A 21,721-nucleotide genomic window follows, 5' to 3' on the forward strand; every position below is an offset into this window, starting at 1 on the left:
AACACAAAGGTGCATATGCGAGTCGTGAGGTCCGTTGTTTACCATGATGTTTCATTGGATATCATATACAAGATAAGAAAAGTATGTTAGACAACGGGGGCTTAAGTTCTTGAGTTTTATCCATATCAATAAAATTGTCGATAATTCGTCTAAAATGTTGTTTTTTAACGTTTGTTTTTACATTTTACTAACGTGCAATCTCTAGATCTCTCTTTAAACTTAACAAAAGCTAGGTAAATCAATCCCAATTCTTCCCATGAGAGGTTGAGAATCACGGTACATCATAAGTCATATTTACAATAAGGACACAACCCATGTTATGCCAAAAACTGCTTTTAATGTAGTTTTTTTTTTTAAATTTCTATGTAATGATCCTATGAGCGAATCAATGTTAATAACCAAAAAAAAAATGCTGTCCTTCACGATTTGCCAACAAATCATAATCATATCCCTTACGAATGAGACTTTTCAACGATTTAGTTAAATTAACTTATTGGATGAGTATCGAGCTTTCCATGTTTGTGTAGAATATTAAACCGTAGATACCCGCACGTAATAATTCTTTACAAGTACATCTGTATTTTTGAGAGCGAGTTCCTTGTATCGGTTGAAAAAATTGTGAAAGTTTTTATGAGCTTGTCGAAAACAAGGTTTTATGAGGTGGATGATAGGAAAATGTTTGAAAATCATTCCAAATTGATACTTGCCATGTGTTTTGTTTTGTTTTGTTTTTGTTTTTGTTTTTTTTTTTTCAAGTTATACTGACTTTAGGTTACAGACCACCAATTCAACCAATGAGCATTTGGAACGTAGGCAAAAATAGTCCTACGCAGAAATTACCCCTGTTCCTCATAGTGCTGTGAAAAAAGTTCTCATCTTATTTAAAAAATTTAAACAGTTTCTGAAAGGAAAAACATTTCTGTACATTTTATAGGTGTATTTTGCTTCTTGTGATGTGAAGCCTAATCTCCATAATGATTTTTAAATATACCCCTATCTTGTGAAAACACTGGGATTTCCCATGCTATTTATAGACCCTTCACTTCCGGTGACCAGTACTGCACTGCAAGTCTGCTAACCCCACATGCCATTCTGAGGATTGTGAGCTGACATATGTAGAATCATGCTGATATATAGTCCTCTGCAGGTAAAAGTTAAGGTAAAGTCCAGAGAAGCCATTGAATATTGTGAAATTAGCATAGAAGCCTATGGGAAGTGGAATTAGTGGAAAGAGACCTTTTCGATGTATTCGTAAAGGTTTAAAATAACTCATAAGAGCAATTCTTGTTACAAAATCATGAGGTCAGTGTTGTTCAAGTTCTGTTTTCATTTATAACATACGTCCTTGACAATTTTCTACTTTATCCTCGTGACTTTATCATGCGATCCGATACCAACTTGTAGTGACAAGAGAATTACAATAGCCCATGCGGACCACAGAGACCCTCTAGAGATACTAGTGTAGGAGCTTAAATTAATTTCCAGATGAGCTTATATATGGCTTTGAGCTGACATTTTTCATTCCGGTGGGGTTGTTGGCTCTTTGGCGTATTCATCATTTCCATTCTCGTCATATCATATAATTAGATGTCTCTGGGTTAGTTAAAACACGAAGTATCCATTTAAGTGCCTCTACATACTAAGAAAACTACCATATAAAATCATATGTGTCGTTTGTTATCTGCTTAGCTCATTGGTTTCTGTGCGTGTATTTATAAAGTTTCATGAAAGCTTACTTTGAACAGTGGCGGATCCAGAGGGGTTACAAAGGGTTGACACCCCCTTTTTATCGGAACAATTGACATTTTTATACGTAAGATTGATAAATATGGCAAATAATGTCCTAGCACCCCATTTTTCTGAGAAACCCCAGCAGGCACCCCTCCTTTCCATCCGCCCCTGTACTTATAGGTTTCGATGCAGAAGCAAATGTATATTCTTTATATGTTTGCCTTGACAGACAATTTGTGCAAAGAAAAGGTCAGTTCCAAAGGTTTGAATAGGTATGGGATGGGGTTTCAACTTATGTTGATACCCCTCTTCATATCTTAGGGCTGATACAGAATTGATTGAATCATACGTTTTGCCTTTTGTTTGTTTGTTTGTACATTTTTTTCTGTCTTGGTGCAGATCTATTTTTTATCTATTTATTTTGTAAAATATCATTGTACTATGATATTATTTATTATTTCTTCAATTAAAAAATCTCATTCTAACTTTTCAATGTGCATGCAGATTTGCAAATCTTCGATCATAGTTTTGTCGAAAATAGCCGATGATAGAGTCTTGGCTAATTTCATAATATTGAATAATCAAAGTACGGAAGTACTGAGTCGATCAATATTGATGAACAATTAACTTGTTTGAGGATTGTTTTCAATTGCTGGTTAGATTATGGGATATAAACGACTTTGGGTTGGTTTACGTTGAATAAACCGATTATACGAAATGGGCAATCTTGCTCGATAACGCTGAACTATTTAGAATTTCACAGAAAATACAATATTGCGATTATATTGCATTGCCTTGCAAAATAAGATCATGAAAAATCACCCATAGAACAAAACAAACTGAGATCAAATATCGTTTATAACAAATCAATAATTCTAAAAACCAAGGAACGAAGATATAAAAAGAATAACATACGTAATAATGCAACGCACTCAGAAACTAGATGCCACTAAAAACTTGGAGCATTTTATCACTGAATTCATCTATTATGGAAAGTAAATGTGAAACAGTATCTCCTTTCTATACATGTCTTATTTAAGAGTGATCAAGGGAACCAAGGTTATAGTGGAAATAAAAAAAATGTAAACCAGGGACAAACACCGGACATGGAAAACAGACATACACAACAAAGAACACAAAGTAACTAAAATCATACATACAAAGTAACAAAAGCAAATGAGCAACTCGTACTCCACTTAAAACTGGAAGCATGGACCGGGTGCACCGGTAGGGTAAGCGTCCTCTGCTTTTCTAGAAACACCCGCAGAGTTGCTCATAAAAAGTCAAGTCCGGGGTAGACAAACGAGGAAAGGAAAACTATGACTAGTTGAATAAATCAGTTTTCATGGTGTAGATGGATACACCATAACGATCCACGAGTTCATGATGACGACTATACAACTTCTGTAGTGATGACTTCAATCGTATAGCAACATAACCCTGTCCCAGAAGCCAATTCGGCATAGATTCGGCAAGCTCTGGCATAACGTATGAGTTGTGATATGAACACTCAATACGCAGGTGCTGAAGGGATTTTGCCACAGATGAAAGGAAAGTTGACAATTCTGAATGAAAAGTCATCACCTTTGTCGTAAAGTTTGGTCAGTAGTTTTCCTTTACCATCGATTTCTAAGTATAGGTCAAGATATGAGGCTGACTTCACAATGTCTGTAGTATCCTTTATCCCAAGTTCTTTGGGATAGATGCAAATCCCCCAAATTAGGATTGTTTAAAGATAATACGTCATATATATAGCGGAAACTGAGATTAAAGGATCTAGCCAAACGATATTCTTTCTTTCGGATCAAATCAGCTATAAAATCAGCCAGTCTCACATTTATATACAGGCGCGTAGCTGAAGCCAAATTGAAGTGTAGGCAAAATTACGGCAGGGGTTCTGGGGGCAAAGCCCCCCTCCCCCCCGAAGCTCCGCAGAGATAACGTTTTAGAGCATCATTTATGCCATTCCTGGATGTATTTTATCTAAAAAAAATGGCAAAATTAAGTGCAGGCAAAAGCTTTTTTGCCTAACGGCAGCTACGCGCCTGATATATAAAAGAGTAATCAAGGGAACCAAGGTTATAGCGATAATCAAAAGAATGTAATCCAGGAACAAACACCAGACATGGAAAACAGACATACACAACAAAGAACATAAAGTAACTAAAATCTTTCCATTCATTATATTTGTAACTTATACAATGTACCCTAATTCCAACCCTTTGTCATCAATTTTGTACGGATCCGTATTAAACGAAACCAAAATCCGTAATACTTAATTTTGTAGCTCTCTATTCTTAGTCGTCTTTGAGCAACAACTATTGTTACATGTATTTAAATATAAATGTGTTCATGAATCGGTAAGCAGCTCCTCATTGACACCTCATTATCATGGTTCCTGCGAATATATATAAGGTACCAGTATTGCATTGCATATCCCTGAGTGGCTGTACGTCAAAACATGGGGTTTTGCCTTTTTACAAACTAATGTTCTGTCAAAAGATGTGGACAATGACTTACAAAATAGAGCAAACATAGCACTATAAGATGATTAACTTTTTGTTAAGAAAATTTAACATAATTACATAACAATGTTCCGCTGAAAAGGTTGGTTTGATTAGTGCAAAACGAAAGTGAAAGTAGGGAAAATGGCTATTTATAGTTCGACTACTTTTTATCAACTTAGATCGAAGATCAGAATTGATATAGCAGTCGCCAGAGCATGTAGGTGTGTAAAGCCTGTTAGCATCGGCAATTATGTTGCACTACCGCAGGAAAATAGCCCCATTGGCTTACCTCATTAAGGTTCAAATGCAGTGGGTTAGGTCCACTTTATAAGTACTTCTAATACATCATAATTAATTCGATGCCATTTACCCCAATAAACAACATTTACTGCTAACTTTTATGCTGATTAAATTGGTTTGCATTGACAATGATTCAACTAAAAGTAGTTGACATCTAACCTCTTATCAGTACCTGTTTATTTCTATGCATTTATCCGGATAAACCAATCGTTCACTATCGATATATTCAAATTGCCAATAAATGCTTTATTTTTAGTTAAAGACGCCAAGGAGTTAAAAATATAAATCCCTTTAGACGCATAACAAACCTTTTGATGGTTAGCTATAGAAATGAAAACCCAGCGAGACAATGAATATTCATCGTTCATAGAAACGAAATATAAATAGGTATGCTGAGTATTGGAACAGCTGTTTTCAGATATTTCATGCAGGCCCTGGCAGATCCATACACTAAGTATTTACAAAAATGGGGCAGTGATTCCGACCAAGAAACTTATATAAAGAAAGAGGTTCCAGGCAGGGAATATACGTCCTGTTCCGGGCAGGGAATACACGTCCTGTACCATGGTAATATTTGCCGCTCATTTTTACTAATCTTTTAACAAAAGGGTCGTATAACCCCCGAAATCATCCGGATGTATCACCCTTTGTATCGTGTATTTTTATTACGGTTACCACCTCGTGATATCAGAAGCCCGGAGATGACAAATAAAAAATAAAACTTTGCTTAGACGATGGGATAGGAAATTCGAAAATGCATTTCTCGAAAATGATGTCAGTCTGTGGTCTGGTGATATTGCTTTTTGAAATAATCATTCTAATGTATGTGTCTCTGGAACTAGGTGCCGAGAAACTAAGCGCCTTTACATGACACATAGGTGTCTATGCAATAACTTGTAGCACTTGGACTATAAAGCATAGCAACTGAGAAATGTAGCTAGTTGAGAGGGACATGTACATCAGGACATGTTTATTTCAATGATGAGTGATCTGCATAATGAAAACATATTTATTCAACGTGTCATACTTTTCCATCCTCGTTCGTCTACCTTGGACTTTTTATGAACAACTCGACGGTTGTCTTTGGAAAAGCAGAGGACGCTTACCCTACCGGTTCACCTGGTCCATGCTCCCTTTTTTAGTGGAGTCCTAGATGCTCATTTACTTTAGTTTCTTTATATGTACTATTTTGGTTATTTTATGTTCTTCGTTGTGTGTGTCTGTTTTCCATTTGTGGCCTTTGTCCCTGGATAGCATTCTTTTGATTTCCGCTCGAATCTTGGCTCCCTTGATTACTCTGACCGACAGATTCGGCCTGGAGGTCGAAAAAATGAATTTCGATTTGAAAATTTACTAACTGAGAAAGGCCAGCTAGAAGTTAGTGGTGTAATACACTTGTTTCGGAAACAAGTCGCCTGCAGTAGTTCGAAATGGCATGGTGTAGTCCTAAGATAACGTCTTATTATTCTTATAGTTAAGTAGAGGTATAAAAACTTAGTATCATCTGAAAGCTGAATGAATCAGCAGTAGTCTAAAAACTTCAGTTTTTTTCTAAGTGTAGGGTAAAATAATTCTGGACCAAACGAAAGTAGTGATTTCTGCACATGGCTATTTTAACTTTACGGTTCTTTCTTAGAAGGCACATAAGGTATGTTGATATTTTTATGAGAGTTAACATAGAAGGTGCCATCATAATGAAAGCCCTCCAGCACCATCTGTACTCATGTAAAACTTGCTATGAGCCTTATAAATAGCTGAATTTCACCTAGAAAGTAATGGAGACATGAAATGGTGGCATTATGCCTTGTAGTTCAATTATGCAATATTTCAGTTTGTGTTCATTTATGAAGATGGTTCATGTAAACCGACATCAAACCTGAATATAACACAAACTGGCGCACTGCAACGATGCATCGTTAATTTTGGTATGTGCGGTTTTTTTTTAATGTCCTTTGTAATCAGAATGATTAATTTAAAATAAATCAAAGAATTCAATATGATATTAACCATTTATAACAATAAGCTTGTGTTAAGATAATTTTGAATTCGTTCCCCGAAATTTACTTTTATACCTTATTTTTGAAATATGACGATTATTTGAGGCGTAAAAAATCAAACGATCGATAAAAATTGATACAGTACACGAGTACTTTAATTCTGTCTTGTCGTGGACTCCTACTTTTTTTGCGGGAAATTAATATTCACGTGTCCTTAGAAATGCTACATAAGTGAAAGATGAACTGAATCAATTTACATTTTTTTAATCCTAAAAATATGCGCTTCACTATAGAAGTCTATGGGAATATTAATGCAATAACACGGTATGCGGCAACCACTTCGCTTCGTTGTAAACTGGCTGTAACCATGTTAGTTCGGATACTATTACCTTATAATTTATAATCTAATGGATTCGAATCCAAATATCAAGCAAGACGCTATTTGTTTGTGATTATTTAGATATAACCTACTTTTTTGACCAAGTAGAATTCAACAAGTGAACCATTAAGTAGCTCACTTATTCATTAAGAATAACCAGACAGCTGTGATAATTAGAAAGTAAATGTTTTAGAAAACTTTTTTACATTGTCAGGAAAATGACAAAAGTAATAATATAACCTTCGGTGCAATTTGATGCAAAAAGGTTTAGTCAAATTTCAAATCAAATCTCAATCTGCCCTGTATGTCAACACTACAAAAACCTAAGACCTTCTCATAATTGCAGACGAACTTTTCAATTCTAAGTTATGACGGTATCGTTCAACATTTCAGATTAATGGGCCATTGCAAATATATACTGGGCACATAAATTTTACATCCTCTTAAAATCTTAAAAGCTGGACATAAATTTTTTTTTAATTGGTATACGTGCCTGGCAGGAAAAAAAAAGAAGAAATCAACATAAAATATATATATATATATATATATATATATTTTAGGTACATTTATCTGCGAATATTACGTTTCCCCGAATTTTAAACATTTTGATGTCTACAATTCCGAAAATTAAAAAATAAGTTTCCAGGAATAAGAAATATTACGAATCCGAAAATTTACTTGCGAAACTAGATTAATATAATAATTTTAAAATTAATATTAATAATTAATATAATAATATTAAAATAAATATTAATTCCCTACTTTTGGAGCTCGGGATGCAGCCATATTTTAACCCTTTTTTTTTCAGAGTTACCTCTCGTAGGTCTCAATATCGTATTAATTTTCCCATAGACTTTTATAGTGAAGTGCATATTTTTAGGATTTTTAAAAAAATATGCAAATTGATTCAATAAAACTTTCACTTATGTGGCATTTCTAAGGACATGTGAAAAAATAATTTCCCGCAAAGAAAATAGGGTTAGTCCACGAAGATCGGACAGAAAAGTAGTCGAACTATAAATAGCCATTTTCCCAACTTTCACTTTCGTTTCGCACTCACCAAACCAACCTTTTGAGTGGAACATTTTTATGATATTATGTTAGATTTTCTTTTTAAAAAAGTTCTTCATCTTACAGTGTGGTGTTTGCTCTATTTTATAAGTCATTGTTCATATCTTTTGACAAAACATTAGTTTGTAGAGAGGCAAAAAGAAAATGTACTATATTTTTATAGCATACTGGTACCTAATTTCGAAGTCTCTCTAATCGATGTTCGGACTCGGGTGCAGAAAAAAGAGGTAACTCGAATGAAAATGGAATCCCCAGCAGACAAACACTACGGTGTTTCTAAAATTTACAGGGTGTTTCATCTTGTTGTTAGGTTACGTAAGGATGATTTTCATTTGTATCCCGGGTGAAGAAAATTTACGGGAATGATTTACAAACTGTATTGAAAAAATGCTGAAGTTATTCATGAGAGCCTCTAGTTTTCACAAGAAAAAGGCTTATATTTTTTACTGCAAAATGCGACATTGTTGGTGAAAGCTGCGGTGAAAATACAGGAAGAGAGATGGAATATATTCCCGACTTGCGGACCAACATTTTGTCAACATTTATCTCCCTTTGGAGCAGGTGTCTATTCGGAACACGTTAGGTTTTACATCCGATATCGACGAAACTTTAGAAAATCTCGAAAGTCAAATGGGAATTTCTCGTTCTACTGACCCTGCCATAAATTTTCTTTACCCCGGATACAAATGAAAATCATCCTTATGTAACCTACCAACAAAATGAAACACTCAAAATTTTCAATAGATACAATTTTCGGAAAAGTACTTTTTTGGTAATACGTTTTCTTTTCCTGGAAAAGTATCATTTTTCTCGATAACGTAATATTTTTATTTCCGGAAACGAAACGGAAACGTAATCTTTTTTTCCCGAAAAAGTAATGCCAATTCCCGGAAACGTAATTCTCCCGTCTATCCGTTTTGATGCAAAAAAAGTTTTAACAATAAAGATTTAGTTGGTGGTATGTGAATCTATTCAATGAAACAAATACAATAGTCATTACAAATATGTATTGGATTACATAAAACATTTAACTGAGCAGAAGTTTTTAATTATGAAAGAAAAAAGACATCCGACAATGAAAGATAAAAAAAAATGCTAGATTCATCCAAACAATTCATAATTTCAATTGGAAAGAAATGTTTAATGAAATGAATTTTGTAAACTAAAACCATCAGTGCTTGATAAATATATTAATAACAAACTGGTAAAGGAAAAAAAAGACAAAAATGGAAAAAATTTCAGTGATTTCAGCTAGATACAGCCTTCAACCATCAAGTCAAAGACTTTGGATATAGAAGAAAATTTAAGTGATGAGAGTGATGATGATGGCCATGACTCAACAGATCCATCAGCAAATGAAAAACTACAGTCCCAGCTAATTGCCAAAGCAGAAAAACTAATTCTCCAGCAAGATATTTTACTTTTTTTCAGACTTTTGAAGACCCTCCAGTTATTGTTTAGATGAAGAAGTGAGCATGAACAACCTGTTTCATGATAAATTGTTTTTACAAGGTTTTGTGTGTGCTTTTGTCACATAGATTTACTTCAAATCCATGTTTTTTTTCTATAAAGGGCATTGTTTTTAATTATCTTTCAGACCTACTTTTTACTTCTTTAACATTTGAACATGATAGTCTTGCAGTCTGCATGGTTCTTCGGCCAGTCTAATGCGTGTGGTGTTAATTTCTAATAAAGTTAGTTCAGAATCACTATTCAAGGACGAAACCACACAACAAAGGAATATCGTGATTGTCTGGTGTATCCAAAAAGACATAATAGGCAATTTGATTTAAGAGTTTCACATGTAAAACTATGTAACAACTCCTAGACCATTGAAGGAATTTTGAAGGAATTATATGGAAAGGTAATTTTATGTTACATTCTGTGTAAAGATCTGTATTTTTTTTTAGAAAACAATCCATTCTTTTCCCAGTTAATCAACCGATTCAACTTCAAGAGCAGCAACACTTGCAAAGTGCAAATATCATGAGTACTTTCGATGAACAAAAAAAGAGATACTGGGCAATTCAATGAAAGGCGTTACATGTTAAATCCTTGTAAGAACAACTAGACCATTGAAGGAATTTTGATGAAATTAAACTGAAAGGTATTTGGATGGGCGTGAAGAAATATGAATATTTTCTGGTGCCTGCAAAGGAAAACAATCCAACTTGAGGGAGTTGCATTTTTAGTGCCACTCCACATAAAATTCAGACACTGCCAAAAGTAAAGGCAATAAATGATTTTAATATTTTTTTGTTAGAGTCCTTTCTGTGTATAGATCCGTATTTTTGAGAACCAAATAAACTTTAAAGAACAACAACTCGTGCAAAGTGCCAATATCAAAGTACTTTCTATGAACAAAACACAAGAAAAGTTGGCAAAAATCCTTTGTTGATGCAAGTTAAAGAAAACAGCATTTTCACCATGCATGAAAATTAAGACATACTTCTGTCATGGTTCATCAAGAATATCTTGCACATGACCCATCATTTAGCTTTGTTTACGTCTTGTATTGAACCATAAAATTTGGCATAAAGTATCTGTCAATTACACACAACACACAAGCACAGCCCTTTTGAAAAATTAAAAATCCATTACAAGCAACATGTAGCCATATGTCCCCTCGCTCTTGCAAAAAAAGTTTAAGTGCAAAAATCCAATAACAGGATCCTGTAAAATTTGATGAATCAAAATGTCGACGCAATACGATCAACTACATATGGTGACTAACAATCCTATGAAATTTGAACAAAATCCAATGCATGGCATCTGAGGAGTTGTGTCCACAAAGTGTTCCAAAAGTGTAACGTACAAAATCCCATTACTCCTGTAAAATTTATGAAACAAAAATGGCAGTCCATCTGATCAACTACAAATGGTGACTAAGAATCCTGCAAAATTTAAACAAAATCCATCAAGAGGTTTCTGATAATTTGTGTCCATAATTGTGCCAGGACAGTCACCAGTATTTCTATGTCACCAACCATATAATGGCAAGGGACAAAAATGACAAATAGGTACTTATAATATGTAATCAAACAATTATAAATAACAAAAACATTTGATGCCAAGTGATAGGCTACATGTTGTATGTCCTGGATATAAAACCAGAGTATGATAAACCCATAGAAGTTTTATGTATTGAATATTTTGTGTAAATAGTCATCATGGTAGAAATAATTTGTTATACAAAAATATTCCAGTACTTTTATTTATAAATAGAAATGTTCTAAAAAATTACATATCAAGTTCATTGACATCACTTCTCTTCATCTGGTATCGACTCCAATCCCTGAAATCAAAACAGATTCTTAAAAAATTAAATTACAAATATTAATATTGAATGTAGAATTAATTATCATGTTGAAAACATGTGTATACCTGGTGCCCCATATTGACTTTGCAAGAAAAACCCTTCCAGAACTGCATGAGAAATCAAATTTTTTTAATGAGTGAAGCATAGCGGAAAACAAGAAAAGACCAAGAATTTCTCTTATGAATAAACAAACTCAATTTATTCACATTACGGCAAACATTTTTTTTGTGTAAAGTTTGAAAAAATTGACATTTATCTAAAGTTCAATGAAAATTAATGGAAGCATTTCAAAGTAATGGTGCCAAATGGGAAAATACCCACTTTTTCTAAATCTAATCTATTGATTGTATAAAGAGTTTCGCCAAGCACAGCATGATATGGCCGCAGTGGTCAAACACTGAACAGTTGAAGCAAGTGTGGAAAACGATATTACTTTCTGACACACTTAAGCATAGGTTACCAGTACTCATAATTTATTATGGACACAACAACTGGTTTGGGCACAATATAGCACAAAAATTGAAATTCAATTAAAAATTTTCAAAATCCGACCAAAAATCAAAATGTCAATTTTTTTCATGTGTGACCTCTTTGACCCCTTATAGCTCAAAAACTGTAAGTGATATACCTAAAATCTGATTGACATTTTCAAGGAATCAAAAAAAGAAATAAAATTCGAAATCGGACCAAAAATGAAACCAAAAATAAAACAAAGTGCTGTTAGCACTAGAGGGTTTTGGTTCTTGTGAAAATTGTAGCATAAACAACAATAAACTGTTATCATACATTAGCATTTCCGATATTATTCAAAACTGTTTTTCCTAATGTGAATAAACTGAATGTCAATCTCAACTACTAATTTCTGAAGTATGAAATGTAATAAATATGTAAACAGTATCAAGTTCTGACACATTTATAAATTCTGTACCAATTTACCTTTTTCACAAATTTTTAAGCCAGTCCAAAAGTTAATTTGCATTTACATTCAGAAACTATTTAAAAGAGTATATATCCCACACAATACTTATACACAATTAAAACCAAGTACAGCTTAATGAACATAACACTTTCCAAAACTAGACGTTATTTACCAATTTGAATTTTTTTCTGCCAGGGTTACTTGGTTAAATTCACAGCTCTTCACTTCCTTTTTAATAATCATAAAATATTAATGACAGGATTAAGTTTGACTGATAATTGTGTTAAATGGAACATGCTTAACATAGTTAATGTCTCTGTACATGATGCTGCAAGAACTGAATTCCCTAAATGCAAATTTATTGCTAAACATCTTTCAAGGCCAAAAAGAAGTCCCTAAATCTTAATTTTATTTGTGGAAATTATAGAATATGATTGAGCTGAACAATTGTCAGAAACATACTTACTGGTTATAAAAGAGGTACTGAATGATATAAAAGGAACTACATTTGGACTACATTTTTGTGTAGTGTTCAGAAAGAGTAGGGAATTTCTCCTTATGAAGTTTTGGAACCTTCTTGTATATTTCTATCAAGTTCAATGGATTTACGAAAATGTATATTCAAGACATTGTACAAAAATGGAGTGTCTATGGATAACAATACAAATGACAATATTGCATGGAACCCATTATATGACAGCAAAATTTTTGTTATAAAGTTATAATTACCAAAAGTGAGCTCACATCAATAGAAATGAAAGTGCTCTTAGCACTGGAGGTTTTCACTTCTCGAGAAAATAGTACTCTACACAAAATTTCAAATGACCCAAAGATTACACGATGTAAAATAAAACTGTAGTCATAAATTAGCATTACCCATGTATTTAGAACTGTTTTTTTTTCTTAAATGTTTAATCTGAATGTTAATCTTCAATACTGATTTCAGAAATATGCATACCTGTTAATCTTTGTAACAGTTCATGTGAGAAACACAGTCTTATGTGGGAGATTTCAATGTAAAAGCAAATTTTTTTATGTAAACAAGAAGATCCCAGGAGCCTGAATCACTCACCGGGTTAAAATTTTGCCTTTCAAGGGCAATAATTCTAACAAGAAGTTGTCTCATAATTTTGACACAAAGAAAATTTTGGTAGGACTTAAGGATCATAACATCAATTGAAAGTTTTTTTCTATCTATTATAGTTTTTAAGATATTGGCTGAAAACTGCTAAAAACACCATTTTTTTTGCCTTTCAAGGGCAATTACTCTAACAAGGAGTCTGGCAACTTGGATCTCCATACACTTTTGTAGGCCTTATCATAATTAATGATCATTTCAGCAATTGTAAGTCCCTTTCTATCTATCATAGTTTTCAAGATATTGGCTGAAAACTTAAAAAAAAAACAACAGATTTTTGTAAGCCTTATAATTAAGATCATTTCAGCAATAAATACAATTTGGCTAAACCTAATGGTTTTGGAGATACATGTACATGTACATGCGAAAAACTTCAGTTCAACCCCTATGTTCTATTTTTAGAAATGGCGGCCAAGTTTTTCGACAGATCTAAAATTCTCACATCAGTTCTATGCAGAATAATCCGAAAGAAGGTTCATACCAAGTTTGGTTCTAATTAATCCAGTAGTTTCAGAGAAGAAGAGTTTTGAAAATTTTTTAACGACAACAAATGATGTTGAATGATGGATACCAAGTGATGGCAATAGCTCACTTGGCCTTTGACCAGGTGAGCTAAAAATCAATTATTTTGTATTTTGCACAGAAAACATTGTAATTTTAACCAAAACCCGACCACAAATTTTACATTTTTATATGGTTATTCTAAATTTGTCATTGATTTTGTGAGAGTCTTTCCCCTAATGTGGGAGGGTTAACAGGTATGGATATGATATGTAGATCAATAGTTAAACAGTTTCCTACTTCACACACATATACAAGTTTTGTCCCATTTCACTTTTTTCAGTTTTTTTAAATCAGTCCAAAAATTAATTTGCATTTATTCGAAAACTCTATTTAAGAAAATATTTTCCTAGATAGTTGCTTTTGATCAAATTGAATTTTCCTTCCAGTTTTACTTGGTTCAAATTACTGTTCTTCACTTCCTGTGTGTCAATTATAAAATGTTGATGAAAGGATGAAAATTAATAAGTGAGTTAAATAGATTATGTTTAACACATCAAATACTTCTTGACACATTTTGCAAAACCTTAATTTCCAGAAAGCTAACTTATAACTAAACATCTTAATTTCAAGGCCAAAATTTGAATAAGTCGTTCAAATTTTCATTTGTTTTTTTTAATCTAGATTTTTGTTTTATTTGCAGCAATGAGAGAATATTATTAGGCAGAATAATTGTCTGAAACATATTAAATAGTTTTGCAAGTGATTTTAATTGATATAAAAGGGATTATATATGGACTATATTCTGTGAATAGTTCAAAAACAGTAGGAAAGTTCCTGACAAAAACAGATGATACTCAAACTTCCTATAAATTTCATAAAAATTCCATGAGCAGTATAGGAAGAGTTGCACCTACAAGGTTTTAACCCTTAATTTGGATTTTCTCCCTATGGATTCCTCTGACAGCAATTAAATTCCTTCATGCATATCTACATATGATACTCAACCTTCCTGTAAGATTTCATCAAAATTCCTTGCGCAGTTTAGGAGGAGTTTTGAATACAAGAAATGTGGACAGACAGACTGACAGACACAGGGTGATTCCTATATATTCCCAAAACTTTGTTAGAAGGGGGTATAATAAAGTTGCATACCAAATTTCAAATGAGGGGTTGCCATTGGAAATGTCTGTGAAGAAAATTTATGGTTAATACACCCTAAAAAATAATAAATAATTCCTGCAAACAAAAAGCTGATGTACAATGAACCTTAAAGGCTTACATGTACACAAGCTACAACCCACCAAGATGAAGCTAGTTGAATACCAAATTTCAAATCATTCTCATGCTGTTGCTGAGATTTTTGTCACATTAAGCTATACTCACCCGAGGTATATATTCACTTCCAGTTATATAAAGATCTCTTTTATATGTCATATGATCCCACTTATTGGTTAGCCAATTTCTTGGTTGAGTCTGAAAGTATTGTAAAATCATGAAGTAGTATTTATGGTGCCAGTACACTGTACACATAAAACTGTAGTCCTTATCATCATCTACAAGTACATATTTATGATTTTCTTCCCCCTTTTAAGCAAGAATCTTGTAAAAATTTATGTGTACTTATTTATCTTTGCTAAAGTGAAGATTTGTCAATATAACAGTATTGGAGTAAATTTATCAAGGGTAGTATGAGTGTTCCAGCTAGAAATTGAATAGGGCAAGATGTCAGTAGAGGAAAAGGTACTTTCTCAGGTTGGAGAATGGCACATTTTTGCGATGCAGTTTTTCCTGTTGTTTGCCTTTTTTCTACATTTTGTATTTTTTTACAATTTTGTAGTTTTTTTCCATATTTTCTGTTACTCATTTATCAAGGACGATGACTGTGATTCCTAAACTCCACAAGAATCCATACAAACAACGTTTCATAGCTGGATCTGCAAATGTACCACTTAACCTCTTTCAAAACTTTTAACTTTTATACTCACAACTGTCAAAAAGGGTCTGCAGTCCTACCACAACACTTGTTACTCCTGTAGTGGTATTAATTCAATGTGGATCCTGAAAAATTCTAAAGATCTTTTGGAGACAGTCAGTTCAAGACTATTATCTGAATATAATAGCATTAAAACCCATGATTTTTCAACACTGTATACTTCTATTCCCCATACTCAGTTAGAATCCCGACTTCAAACATTATACATCGTTGTTTTTCCAAAAAAGATGGTACACCTAGATACAAATATATAGTTCTTGGTAGAGATTCCTCATACTTTGTAAGAAATAATTCCAAAACATCTTCCAAATATACAGTGGAAGATGTTTACAAAATGCGGGAATTTTCAACCGACAACATATTTGTCAAGTGTGGTGGACGCCTTTTCCAACAAATGGTCAACATTCTAATGGGTAGAAATTGTGCTACTTTACTTGCTGACCTATTCCTTCACTCTTATGAGGCTGACTACATCGCATCTATGTTATGCCAGAGCTTGCCGAAACTACGCACTTTTTGTATTGCGATAGAACTCTAACAAATAGGCTTCTGGAACAGGGTTATGTTGTTTCATCACTACAGAAGTTTTATGGTCGTCATCATGAAATCGTGGATCATTATAGTGTATCCATCTGCACCATGACAACTGCTTTATTCCAAGGGTCATAGTTTTCCTTTCCTCGTTTGTCTGCCCCGGACTTGACTTTTCATGAACAACTCGGTGGGTGTTTCTAGAAAAGCAGAGGATGCTTACCCTACCGGTGCACCCGGTCCATGCTCCAAGTCTTTACTGGAGTCCAAGTTGCTCATTTGTTTTTGTTACTTTGTATGTATGATTTTAGTTACTTTATGTTCTTTGTTGTGTATGTCTGTTTTCCCTGTCTGGTCTTTGTCCCTGGATTACATTCTTTTGATTAACGCTATAACCTTGGTCCCCTTGATTACTCTTTGTAATCAATTAATGCGCAAGTCCATAAGCCATGGCTCATAAAAAGGTGAAATAACATTATCAAGAAATTTGACATTTCTTTTTAACACCTTCTACATGTATTTGTTCAACTTGGACATGTATTTCATTACATTTACTGCATACCATAAGGTAAAGTGTGTTAGGAAATGTAACATATGACAAAGATTGCTGCAACCAAATTTCCAAAATCATCACTAATTTAGAGGAATAGTATTTCTCAGAACTATTATGCAAACACAACGCTTAGCAAATATACTGTACCCCTGAAATACAACAACAAAAAATTGAAAATCATAAAGGAGGTAGCTGACAATGTGAAAAACAAAACATGAAATTTTATAATTGTTTACACACATAGTTGAACACAATTCTGTGCAGTAGAAATTAATCATTATTTAACAAATGATCGGCTGCCCATAAAATTGTTATAGGTCCAATGGAGTCTATTTTCTACTTGTAAATCATCAATAGACAACCCTAATCAGCTGATTGCTTCTCCATGTTTATTTACTGGTCATAAAAACTTTCTCTCACTTGTTTAGACAGCAATTAACACCTTTTGTCTGATTGATGGCACTTCTAAATAACAAAATGAAATTGAAACATGAAAAAGCACAGGGCTTTTTGGGTCAAGCTATTAGGCCAGAATGCACTCTTCTGAATTGGGCAATTGCGACCACTGAGTATGATATTAATACAAGCACATATTTTATTTTACTCTTTATTTTGAAATACATACATCTACATAACTTTAAGTAAGCAAATCAAATATGTGTACCCTAATTAGGGATTTCTAGTGACGTGCTTTGTGAAAGGAAAAAAAAGGATAAAAAACTTAGAACACAATGTAGTTTGGTTTTGAACTCATTTTGCTATAAAGGGCAATAGCTCCTTAACTATAATATGTTGACAAAAAACGACTTCACCAAGCATGATATGACTGCAACATGTTGAACTCTGCTCAATTTAGGCAAGGGTGGACACAATATTAGCCTTCGATATTTAAAGATAGGCTCTAACAGTTCAAATAGATGGTTTGGACACAATAATGAACTCAATTTAAAATTCAATTCAAGTTAAAAGAACTACCTGAAAAATGCAGGCAGGGATTTTCAAAAGGAATCTTCACATAAAAAAAAATATTAAAAATCAGACCAAAAAATTCCTGTTGATTTTTGTGGGCATTGGCCAGTTTAGTACCTTATTTCCCACAGAGCATAAGAGGTATCTTAAATCTGATTGAAGAATGCAGGCAGGAATTTTCATGACAATCTAATAAAGAAAAATTCAAAATCAGACCAAATATAAACTAGAGGCTTTAGAGAGCCTGAATCACTCACCTGGAGAACTTGAAATCATGTCATATCATTTGATCATTTAAAGCTTAAATGGCCTCTAGCGCCCATCTTGTTTAATCAGGGTTAAAGGGGATATTTTATAAAGGCACTTCTGTACATCATTTCTGCCAAATTTGGTTAAAATTGGTCAAGGAGTTTTCATGTCGTAGAGCAAAAAGTGAAAAGTTTACAGACAATGGATGCAAAGTGATGGCATAAGCTCACTGGAAAATTTAGTCCAGGTTAGCTAAAAAGTTGATATTTTATATGCCCTCTGGCCCCTTATTACTTGAAACCCATAAGTGATATCTGAAATCTGGTTAAGTACCAGTAATATTTATTTACTCATACTCTGAATACTAATCTTACAAATAATTCTAACTCTTCATAATTATCAGTGCATAATTTTGGCAGCAAAATGGAGATTTCAGTTGCCAAGATTTTTTTTTAAAAAGCTGGAAGTGCGAGCTCATGTATTTTCTTTTAAGAGTGCAATTTGCCCAAAGAGAGATAACTCTAACATTTCCAGGTAATAAATGGCAGCATTTTATGAAGCAATGAGTGAAGCTAAATTTATTTTCGGTAGTTCTAATTAATACAGGGAGCAATTCATCCCTTTAGGTGGCATGAAAAATGGAGAACACCAGCAAAACCTAACTGAATGAATTTATGAGATCAAAAATAAAAGAAACAATCACAAAAGGTAAGACACATTTTGTATTCCTTGATGAACTTATTAATTTTGATGGCAATTAATCTATATACTGAATAAGTGATCCCTACAGTGCTTACTATTGTTTTTTTACAAGAAAATTTTTAACTGGCAATTTAAGCTTGAATTTGTGTATGAGAGGATCTTTTTAGTTACACTTTAATTTGATTAGGCCAAAATAAAATATGAAGAAGCTGTCAAAATGGAATTAACTATTGTAACTTATTTAAATCAGTCTGTGAAACTTATGTTATCAATTACATGTATCATTGGAAATTATAAAATAAACTATCAATTTGAAAATAGTGCTTCAGTTTAAACAATGCAAACATACATGCATAACTGCTCAGGTTGAATAGCTTGGTATATCGTCTACAATACCAATGCACTCATCACAATGACTATACACAGATGGTTTACATGAACTATCTTTTTCTTTTTCAGAAAGATACTACATGGAGGCCCAAACATTTTTAGAACATGCCACTAAGAACAAGTTCTCAAAGACAATCTGATCCAAATATGTAGTGTATTCAATTATAGTTATTTATTATCTTTATTTATTTGCAGCATAGAAAATTAAATTACAGTAGTATACTTATCATGCTTATCTTTTTAGTTTATTAATCATTAGACTACATGTGACGTCCATGTCATACTTCATATTGATGTGATAAAATATTCTAGCATTGAAGCACCATTTCTCCCTATTCAAAGGTCACTTCTCCCTATCACTCCTGAGAGAGATAAGTCACTTCTTTTTAATACTGAATACCAAATTATGCCCTGATTTGGAGTATACTTTGTTCCCATTCAATCATGGGTCCCATTGTATCATGGCATTGCTAGAACAAGAACATTGAGTGATGCACAATTACAGCATTTGTTGTGCTTGAACTACAGGCTAGCTGTTAACTTTGAAATCACTTATTTATCAAGTTTTCCTAAGGAAAGAAAAATTAGGGACAAACTCAAAATTTTCAGTGACTTTCAGCTACATGTACAATCAAATTTTTCTATGGGCATGTTCAATCATTCCTTTATTTAATTTCTTAATTTCCTCTCTAACTGAAATAAGATGTTGTACTGACTTCAGAAAAAAATACAATCCACTTTCATGAGTCCTGTTCTTCCTCAGACTAGAAAACAATTAACTGCCATGATGCAGTGAGACCCAGCATACAACATGAATTTTAAGAAATAAAGAACAAGGCATTCAATGCCAAAATGCAAAACTAAATATCTCTTCAAAATTAGATTTTTTTTTAGAACCAATCATGTTGATGGTTATAGACCACCTTATGTTTGATATGCTTTAACTTTTTAAGGATCGAGCAGCAATTGCTAAGAATCGTCTTTGCACTCATAATTTAATGATAGAAAAGGGCAGACATCTTAATAAAGAAAAAGTAGATAGAAAGTTCCAAATTTGCAAAGAAGGAGTAACTGAAGATGAAGAACATTTTTTCAATACACTATAAATAATATCAATCAAAATGCTTAACCCTACTCCAAAAAATTAACTACTAAAAATAAACAAAAGTAATAATTCCGACTTAACTGTAAAAATACTGTTAATACCAGTATGCTCACAGGGAGCATTAATGGTTGTATTATCAACAGGATTCAGTATTCTTATGACAAAAAAAAAAAAAAAACATCAATATCCTGTTTCTGCTTGTAAGGAACTTAATAATTGCATCATGGCTGCTTCATTCCTTATACTTGGTAAATCTAATAGCAAACCACACCAGTCTAGGAAATTTTGGCTACATGCAGCTTCTATGATTAAATACATATCAAATCTTCAAAATATGGCACCTGATTTTTAAAGAAATGACATAATCAGCTTGTTAATACCAGACAATTTGAACCAGAGATGTTTCAGACCATTATAACCAACAGTTCCTAACCAAGCCAAACATTTCAGTCCACACAAATTGCAGACCATAACAATAGGAGAATGCATAAGGACAATAAAAACTGTACATTATGACAAGTTTTACCATTTAGGAAGCTATTCATGATAGTACTAACAAAAATATGAAAGGACTTAATTATGAAAGGACATAAGTTATTTAATTCATATGTTTCTTCAGGAGTGTTTAATATTCACCTTCCACATATTAAGTCAGTACATAGCCTAAAATTGATTTCTTTATATATATAAAATGTTTCAAAATAAGAAACAAATTGATTTGATTTTATCAATTTATGCAGTATATCACTATGTTAACGTTATATCATAAAATGTTTCAAAATAAGAAACAAATTGATTTGATTTTATCAATTTATGCAGTATATCACTATGTTAACGTTATATCATGTTGTTTATATTCCATACATGTTATAAGTGGGTCATAACCATATTCCCGTTAAAGTTTGTGCCAGTCAAGCATTTGTATATTTTTCAGTACAGTGACTGAGTAGGCTGAACAACAACAGACCATTTAACGTTGTCAAATGACACTTACTTTACCATTCCTCATGAATTGCATTTTGTAAAAGATATTACAAGCACATGGTGCAACAAGCAATCCATATATAATGCCAAACGATGGTAAAATTTCATACCACATCTTTGATATATAAATGACAGAAGTTTGATTTGCCCTTGACCTTGCACTTTTAGAGATCTAAAATCTGTACGACGTACCTTAACGGTTACAAAATTACAGAGGAAAAAAGACGATATTATTATAACTACTTAAAAGGTTATTTCATCAGTTTTATTTATTTTCAGATCTCAAAATTGAGATTGTAAATTTGGTGGTTATATTCTTTCAATCCTTTAGTAATTTTATAATTTTAATACTTTGTTATATTCAGTAACACGCACGAAAT

General features: G+C 32.9%; 1 long non-coding RNA gene across 1 annotated transcript; it reads right to left on the bottom strand.

Moving 5' to 3' along the window:
* Positions 1-11,183: 11,183 nt before the first annotated feature.
* Positions 11,184-21,504, bottom strand: LOC148624518 (uncharacterized). Its single transcript, XR_015919691.1, has 3 exons — positions 21,352-21,504; positions 15,249-15,338; positions 11,184-11,280 (listed from the first exon to the last, which is right to left on the bottom strand). It is a non-coding gene; the product is annotated as an uncharacterized LOC148624518 (long non-coding RNA).
* Between the last annotated feature and the right edge of the window lie 217 nt (positions 21,505-21,721).

The sequence above is a fragment of the Perna viridis genome, chromosome 2 (genome assembly GCF_037379345.1).
Source record: "Perna viridis isolate PV_CMFRI_1.1 ecotype Kerala chromosome 2, ASM3737934v1, whole genome shotgun sequence".
NCBI classification, from domain to species: domain Eukaryota; kingdom Metazoa; phylum Mollusca; class Bivalvia; order Mytilida; family Mytilidae; genus Perna; species Perna viridis.